Source organism: Strix aluco, chromosome 9 (assembly GCF_031877795.1).
Source record: "Strix aluco isolate bStrAlu1 chromosome 9, bStrAlu1.hap1, whole genome shotgun sequence".
Lineage (NCBI taxonomy): Eukaryota > Metazoa > Chordata > Aves > Strigiformes > Strigidae > Strix > Strix aluco.
The window spans coordinates 27,687,494-27,697,094 of NC_133939.1; the positions used below are offsets into that span (position 1 = coordinate 27,687,494).

At 41.8% G+C, this 9,601-nt stretch overlaps 1 long non-coding RNA gene across 1 annotated transcript in view; it reads right to left on the reverse strand.

Moving 5' to 3' along the window:
- Nucleotides 1-9,601, reverse strand: part of LOC141927242 (uncharacterized) — a 66,947-nt gene that overhangs the window by 55,259 nt on the left and 2,087 nt on the right. The gene's annotated exons all lie outside the window — the stretch shown is intronic.

The following is a 9,601-nucleotide window of genomic DNA, read 5'->3' on the forward strand; positions in this document are numbered from 1 at the left end:
ATTTTTATCTGTTCTGTTAAAGTCAGGCTCTTTCCTCACTCGCACTGGTACAAACAGAGAAAAAAGGGCTTAGTGCAGAAAGGCTCTTTCACTCCTTACACTGCAATAAATGGGGCAAGTTAGCCCTGAACTTCTAAAATTAGACAAAGATTCTTTGAGGGACTGCTCTCTGTCAGAGATAGGTTACCTTCATGGAAGAAAGTAAGAACAAATGTGTATTTTAGCATATGGACTTCCAGGAGCCTTAGACTGAAACAATCCTTAAACCACAAGTGGCCAGCACTCTAGTTCGGTCCCCAGAATTACACAGGAGGGGCTGGGGGAGTATGGAAACTTGCTCTTCTCTTTTCTAATCCTGTAAGTATCACAGTAACTTTAGAATCTGCCATAATTTGCTGAAGACAGGATGGAAATACACACATCTAACGCCTCCCTTCCTGGGGACTGATCATTTTGACACCATCAGTTGCAAGGCAGTCGTTGCAATGTGATGTCTTGGCGTTGCTACAAAAATGTGATAATGTAAGATGAGGTTATGAAGTTGTGATGGACTGAAATAACCACCAATAGACTTTACTGGGAGCATATGAGCAACTCGAAACCATTACTACCCCCAAAGTGTCAGAATATGTTGCTTTTGTTGCCAGGAACACCTGTGCTACAAACTTGAAGCGGAAGTAGTCTCCATGCCTGGCATGACATACAACTGTCAGACAGTCAAGAATCTCTCTCCAACCCTCCTCAAATTCATATAGGCTAGTATCCAGCTGTCTGTAAGTTCCAAATATTCCTGTTTTCCTCCCTGTGCACGAGTTTTAAGACTATGTCCTTCCCTGAGTAGTGGAGCTTTCCTAACACATTTCCCTGACATTGCAGGGTACAGTGAGACTCAGAAAAGGAGAAAATCCCCTGAAAAAATAAATACAGCTGACTAAGTAGTAGTAGGAACAATGTCTGTCATCTTAACCTGTCTGTCATCTTAACCTGGAGAATTTACTGCTCTACTTACTTGGCTCTCCCTTTCTCTCCCTTTACCTGATTTAGGGCAATTTAGCAGTCACATGTGCACCTGGGAAATCCACTGCTCTGCTTAAAAGTCTGTCTGAGCCCCAGCTGGCTCTGCGTGGAGAAATAAGGGCATACAACAAGCCAAGGGAGAGGGAAGACTTAACTCACCTTCATGTTGCATCCAGTGTGAAAGAACTATGTCTATGAATAACTACTCATCAGGTTATGTTCATCAGCAAAGGTGTGTCCTCAGAGCGAGGACAAATTGGAGACCACCATAAGGTACAAGTGGCTATAAAGAAGTAACAATTATTTATTGTCCACCTACTCCTGTAGGTTTGTGTCCCGTTTGTATCACCCTTGCCTTGCTGCATGTGTGCACGTAAGGCAGAAATTATGCTGTGGCACTGCCTCAGTGTTACACAGCTGGACGATGATACAACCTGAAGTGCGAAGAGAAGGATTAAAAAAAAAAAAGTTTGGAAAGATACATATAATAATTATCAAGGCTTATGAAGAACTAGTGAAAGGTTGTCATTGTTGTGATTGTTAATATTATTACTGTTGTTGTTCATTATTATTACTATTATTATTATTACTACTACTACTATTATTATTATGCTATGGTAGGTGAAAATCACAGAGAAAAAGAGGTTTGCTTTGAAGATACCTACTTGTCCCCTGTCTCATCCTGGGCTGGGAGGCAGCTCTGCCACTAACCTGGTGCCCCAATTTCTTCTCCTGGAAATAATAGAAATAACAGGAATAATCCTGGCATTCCAAAACCCTTGCATCTAACCTCAGTAAATAAAACACCCTGTGCTGCGGTATCACATGGCTCAGGACTGTGCTGCTGTTGCAGATGGGCTTTGGGTGGGTTTGCTGTGATAAGGTTTTCATGTGACATTGTGCTTAGGTTGTCAGTGAAAGTCCTGCAGATTAGTGTCCCCTGAAATCTTGCTAAGCAGCTTGCCCTAAGATGTGCTTTATGTGGATCACTCGGAAAACTGCACAAGACAAAACATTAATTATTGCTATAAAAATAGAGATTATTTTTATGATTCTGTTTAACATGTACTTCTACACTTGGGATGCCTTGTTGAGAACTTTACTCATTTTTAAAAAGACTAAAGAAATTCAAAATGTGACCCTGCTCTAAATTGTAAAATGAAAATCAGAAGCAAAAGCCTTTTACCTTTCTCTTTAATTGAATCCAGCTGGCCTCCTTCTACCCTGCCTTGCAGTCATTTACAGATATGCAAATGGATTGAAAAAAATGTTGCCGTTTTCATCTGCATTGCACACCAGAAAATCAGACAATGAGTGTCTTTTCATAGTTTTTTTTTGTCAGTTTTGCCATTCTGCTGCTTTCATGTCTTAATCCAGTTTAACAGGACAATATGTTTTAGTCATATATTTAGAAAAATTTATAAAAAATAGATTCAGTCTCTACCTGGACAATATTGATGATGTCCCTTTGACAACCTGAAAACTTTAACAACTACAGGGTAATTTTTAGAAACCCTGTCAACACAAGAAGCAAAACTGAGAGGCCCGTGATTGCGGGGAGCAGCAGTGGAAAGGGACAGGAGCTCTGAAGCCCAAGAGGAGACGCACGGCGCTGCCACTCGCGGTGGTTCCTGCGGCTGTGGGCGGATGAGATGCCTCGACGGCATCTCCCCCCGTCCCTGTGCTCTCTGCTCGCTTAGATATCTTACATCAGCAGCAAAAATCTGATTTTTCAAGATGCTGCAGAGCAAAGAGCATCGGGAATGGAACCGTTTTGCTACCTGTGTGCGTTGGGCAATTGCCTGCTTTCCTGTGCCCAGTGCTGGCCCTGGCAGGACCCGTGTGAGCTACGGGTCAGGAGTAAGAAGACCGTGGCAGGGATGCACCTCTGGCAGGGAGTTACAAAGCACCTCGTCCAGCTTGTGTGTTTAAGTTGGAAATCGTTAAAGTCTGAGGGACTCTTCTTACTTGTGTAAGGCTGGCCCCAAATGGCTTCAGCAGGAAGGGATTCTCCTCAGCTGACTTAAATGGTAAAATATAAGGCTGCATTTTAAGCAGTGGAATTAACAACTTAATAATACTATCTTTAAAAAAATAAATAAGCAAGAAAACAAACAAAAATATTTTGTGCTGAAAAACACATAAAGTCACTAAGCCGGTGGGCTCCCCTAAGCAGTTGCTGAAAGAAGTGCCTGGTTTAGCAGGATGGGATACACCCTTGAAACCAGTTAGGTGATTATTTGGGACCTTTTGTAGAGAGACATCAAATCTCAGATCTTCCTCTGGCTTATTTAGAAAAATCATGAAAACCACCTGTTAAAATTAGTAACCTTTCGAAGAACTATACTAGGAATTTAGCTGAATTAATTCTGCACTGAGACAGGGTTGTAAGTATGAAAAGGAATAATCACAAGTAGATTCTCAGGCATTGGTCACCGGTTGGAAACCTTTCTGTGTATAGCTTTTTGTTCATACAGTACCTTGCATGGCACGAATCCTGGGCACTCCCACGGTGTAAATTATTATTATTATTAATCCCTATGTTAGACTATTCCACAGTCACAGTAACCTCTGTGGGAAAGTGCAGAAGCTTGCTGGGTGCTGAAAACAGTTGCTGTAAACCTACTTTCACTGATTTTTTTTTTCTAAAAGGTTTAACACAGTAAAACATAATTAGCCTCAAATTTTCATGGGTCTGTTGTATATTTAGCTTGATATATTGATGTCACCTTGGCTATAGCCTTTGCAATGGCACCATATCACTTAGGTCTTTCACTTTATTCCTTGATTTTGCTCAGCAAGGAAGGAGGGACAAATTAGACAGCATCAGCTTGAAAATATGTTCAAAATATAACAGCCTGATTGCTGCTGACCACCCAGAGGACAGGTGTGACACATATTTATGGGCTTGATTTTAAACCAATATCTGTTCAATTCATTTATAAGTCCATTACATGTTTTATTTTGACAGTTCCACAGTGGTGTTCCTGCAGTCTTTTGGCCATAAACTGTTCACAGTGGGATGTGTAGCTTATTATTTGGTGTGTAGGCACTGTGCACCCCACAAGCTGATGAACTATATACAATTTATTCATTGGATTTTAAGCCTAGTTAAATCAACAGCTAAAAGGAAGCCTTCCTTGCACTCTTTGCAACTGCTAACGTTTAATACTATAAAAGTAGTTAGGAAATGCTGAGTATTGTTACTGATTTTACACTACAACATGGTGCTGTCCTTCTTACACTAATATGCAAGATCATTACCTATATTCAGGAGTCCCAGAGCTTTTTGTAAATGTGCTTATATTGAGGTTTTTCCTAAAATTCCAGTTGCTGGAAGGTGACTACCCAAGAAGCTGGTATTTCTAGCTAGGTAGCCAGCTGGAGATAGATGGATGGTACAGTAAAATAGAAAATTAATAGAAAATAAAAACTCTAAACAGAAGAACCTTGAAAAATTAAAGATACATAAAATCATCCAAGGATGTAGGTTTGCATGCATGCGTGTGTGTATACATAGATATATATACTTTCAAGAGTATGATTTTAGCCAATTGCATGAGTTCAGAGCTTGGAAATACAAAGCTTAGTATCTGACTTAGCCATGCATATGCTGTGGGCCTAGAAACCTTCAGTTCTTTTACGTTCATATTTTTACATCACTATATTGGAATATGGTTGCAAATTGTTTTTTATTAAATTTCCCTACTGTATTTAATAAGGATAATATATTTTAAGGGGTATAGTATAGGATCACAATTTGTCTCTCAACATGAACAATCACAGAAATGTAGGGTTTGGAGGATGCTCAGGGGGTCACCTAATCCATCACTGGGCCACAGGAATTGCTCTCGGACATTCCTGACATGGAACCTCACTCGCCGTTTTACACGCCTCTTATGCCAGAGGCTCTGCAACCTCCTTAGCCACTCTTTGCCACCCTCACCATCAGAAACACCTTCTTAATATTTCATGTAAATCTTTCTAGCTACAAATTAAGACCAATTCCTTGTTGTCCCTCTGATGCTATTTGTAGAGATCAAAGTATTCCCTTTATTTTTCAGCATATTTTTGTATAATTCAAAAGTATTACCACGTTCCTCCTACTCTTCTGTTTAGAACAGTCCTAATTTACTCTTTCCTCACAGGTCTTACTTTCTATAGCCCTCTGATCCTCCTCATACATCTACATGTATTGACTATCTGGATGTAGTGATCAAAAATGGTGGTTCCCACTGTTCCTTGTAAAAGAAAATCGATATTATATGAAATAGCGAAAAACTCAACAGAGAAGACTTATCTCGGTATTTGAAAAATGAAAAGCAGCAATTTTCCTCAGCGTTTCCCTCTTGTATAAAATGATACCAGACAAGGAAACAGGCACCTACTGCATCTAAGGGACAGCTGCACTCAATTTTTGATGCCGATTTCCATTGCCTAAGTCAAAAGGACAGCCGCCTCCTTCCCTGACTGGTGGAAAAGGTGGAGAGCAACGCTCCTCCAGAGGTCAGTTTGGAGCTGAAGACTGAGGAAGACACACTTGGGTAATTTAGCTGATTCTGTCTCTCACCATTTAATAATTTTAGCATAATAAAAGCAGTATCTTAAGTGCATGCTAATGTGTTAATGCATCATGCACTACAAAACCAAGTATTACAGTATTACATGTTACAACTAAGATCCACGAGTTTAAGACTCTATTCTCTTTCACCATGTTTACAGACACTCATTAGTCCACAACTTCCATAACAGGCAACTGAAACTGGAGTGAGTCAGCTCATCTTGAACTTCATAGCTGAGGCCATCTAGGATGAAAGATCACCTCTTACTCATAACTAGGGGCTACTATAAGACTTGTGTCATCAGTAGCAAAAAGAAAGGAGGGCAAGACTTGCAAGAGCAGAGAAGACATCGTTCTCAGCATCTCTTCCTTGACTGTTGAACTATTTTTTCTAAGAGATTAAAATGACTATCCATCTTGCTGCCTCCGAGCTGAACGATAAGGTCTATCTCTGTGTCTTAACTGTCCTCAGAGAGGAACTGCGAGGAGCGTTGCTGACAGGGAGCTTAGGAAAGGGAGGAGAGGGGGAAGAGGAGAAGTAGTTAACAGTAAATGGAAAATTCTGGCACCACCGGACTGAACGGAAGTGTCACCATTGACATCACTGAAAGTAGGATCAAGACTGATCTAAAAAGCAATTTAGAATATGAGCTTTTCTTTCCAAATGAGCAGTAAGTGCCTTCTTTCACACAGAATTCAGCGCAGTAATAGTGCCTTCTATTACATTTTAAATTGATTGGCTTTATGGCCCAGTACTGGGGAATTGCCCTAGCATGATCTCGTCGGGCTCATGTTTCTAACTCTGGCAACTCTAAATCCAGATGCCCTGAAATTCCATGCTGTTGCTTACAGCTCATGCTGTAGGGTAATCTCCATTTTCATGTGCCCAGACAAAATAAATGAACGAGGATGTATGTAAGATTAACCCACAAAGTGAAAACCAAGCGAAGCAAACTAGAAATTGCAGAAAAAAAACTGTACACGCAGAGTGCATATGTGTAAAAATAAACCACAACAACTATTCTGCAACAAGTGTTTCAGCGAAGAGAATTCAAACACTATTTTTGCATTATCTAAGTTTTTTCTTCTGGAAGCAATGAAGCAGTTATCATCTGAAGGCCTGTGTCCTGCCCCTGGCGTCTTTGGGCAGTGGATGGAGAGATTTAGAAAACACAGATTCGAGTTCATGTTCTTCCTTTGCGTGATCCATGTTCAGCCTCATATAAGACATGAGAACCTGTAGTTGTGCTACTAGGTAAAAATAAGTGTCTCCACTGAAAAAAAAAGTTTAAAAAAGATGCAGTGCGTTGTCATGATGGAGGATGTAGCTGTAGGACTGCCGAACTGCCGATGTGAAGTATGGGAAGAGATGAAGAAGCCCCTCTCTGCACGGGAGCACAGCTCATAACTCCGTAGTTCGGATGGGAAGCGATCACCTTAAGGGAATTATTCTACCTTTGATCCACCCATGAAATCCTGGCTGCTGTCAAAGGAAGTTGTGCATGCCTAACCATGGCTGTATATCATTCTAATAAAGGCCAAAGAGAAGCTCATATATAAGTAGAGTGCGAAGTTTTTTGACACTGGCTGTAATAAATATCAGCACACTTAGAAAAAAATGCAGGCTTACGTGCCTGAGGTGGGAAAAAAGCTATAGCTGTGTCTGATTTACTAGAAGGAAATATTTAAGGCTGTTGAATCATTAGATAAAAATCTGATCTTGAAATGCCAGGAATCGGTGAGGATAACAGAACTGTCAGTTTTGTCAATTAAAAACTCCCTTTTATTTTGCCTTCTTTTCTCTTTTATTTTTAATAACAATCCATTAAAAATACCGCACTCAAGATTTGCTGGTATTTGCTGTTCTATTTTAATACCATCTATTAGTTCTTTCCTCTTTTCTTTTTAATATTTACACATATCATCAAATATTGGGCAAAATTTCTCTGCTGAAAAAAATCCCATGAGTAAAAACCAATTACACACAGCTTGTTACTGAGGGCATGGCTGGGGTTTCTGTACAGCTGCAGTGTCCTATTGCGTTTAAAGTAGCTGAGGACTTTTACGTTAGAAGTAGTCCATGATAATATAATTTGGCGCATTGCTATTCCTTAACTTCATCTAAAAATAATGCATCAGTTACAGTGGATATAACTGCCCTGGGAAAAATCAACAGCTATCCCACAGGATAATAAATAACCGATAATGAGGTGACTAACAGTAAAAATTGTGGCCAGGAGCAGCAGTTTGACATAAGAAGCTCTCCAGCCTAAAGGATTCCAGCTGGAAAAGCCCAGTTTAAAATTCTTACATTTCCTCCATTTCATGGGTATTCACCAATGCTTATGCAGTTCAAATAATCTGCGCCTGTATTTATATACGGTGTGTTGAATACCAGGACTGTATGGAGAAAAGGATACCAGCCTTCAGCTGAGCAACCAGTAGTGGGCTGAAGGTACCTTAGGGCCTCCTTGAAGTTGGAAGAAGGACTGAGCCTTGGCCTGAGTTCTCACAGTCCGCAGGTGATCCTCCAGCAGTCAATGAATCCTTTGCATTGACTGGAGGGGGACAGGACAGCCCTCTGCATCAAATTCAGATCCCCTGAAAAGGAGTCTGAACTGTTGGTACAATAGCAAGAGAGGTCGTGGTCCCTAAAACAATAATTGAGACAATATGACATAGATTTTAATAGAAATATTCTCTTCCAAAGAAGGACTGTAGGTAAAATCCACCTGATGATTTTGTTTCTCCGTCTGTCTGTTTGATAAATGAAGTAAGTAACAGACAGGGAAAAAGAAAAGTTAAGCCTCAACAACTGCTTCACTAACTGCTATGCAGAGAAGATTCTCTATCCTGATTTTCCTCTATCAACATTTTCAAAACCACTAAAATTTCTCAGTTTGAACAATTTGTAATATACAAACCCAAGAATATTTGAAAGGTTCTTTAAAAAAAAAAAAAAAAAGGAGGGGGAGGGATCTCAATTTTGAATATACCTGAACACACCAGACAAACAGAAACCTCATGGGAGCGCAAGAGGGGTCACCAGAACAGTGAAGGAATTTTAAGCCCTTGCTCTGCAAGGCTCAGCTTTAAACCCAGCCCAGGCAGACTAATGGTGATATCAGATGTCTGCCTCTTGCAGCCGTTGCAGCTCCGACTGTTTCTGCCCAGGACCACTCTCTGCGTGCTGGAGACTTCCAGCACTGTATTTTCCACAGCCCAGAGCTCCGGCCTTTCCTCCTAGTTCCAGGATTTCCACGTTACATCGACGAGGCCCCCAGAGGCAGGGTGGCCGGCGGAAAGCCCCCTCCCAGCCGCGGGCCTCACCCTGCACCCCGGCGGGGGCACACGAGCATCTCTCCCCGGAGCCCCCGGCTGGCAGCTCTCCCAAGCAAGTGCATGTGGGCTTTGCGTCACAGATTAATCAGCATCACAGCCCGCTCGTGCCTCTCCTCTCCCCCTCCCACGTTTGGGTTCCCACATGTTCACCTGCCCCGATAAACAGCAGCTCGAGGCGATGCCCGTTCCTCGCCGCCGGCAGGCGGTCAGCGGGGTGAGAGCACACGGCAGGAGCTTGGCTTTGCCGGGGCTTTTAGGCAGAAACACAACTGGAGCCCTGGCACTGGCTGTATCTAAAACCTTTCAACACTCGGATCCAGAACCTCTAAACTACTCCCTAGCTTTAACAAGATATAGAGAGCCAGGAAGCAGCTCCCATCTATAATAATTACAAGAGAGTTTCCCTTGCCCTTGCACTATTTATTGCTTCTGCCCTTACCATAGATTGCTCGAGACAGAAGAGACTATTAAAGATCAGAATATTTCTTTCTGGACAGGCAGGGCGAGCTTTGGTAGCAAACTCCCTCTTTCCCTCAACCTTCTGCTGGGAAAGGAAGGGAAGGGGCTGGTTCACACTGCAGGCTGAACGAGGCATTAAATGTCTGCGTTGCAATGACTGCAGTGGGGGGAATGGTCGCCTCCAGTGGGAACGTAACGCCGTAATGATACTTTCGGAAAGGC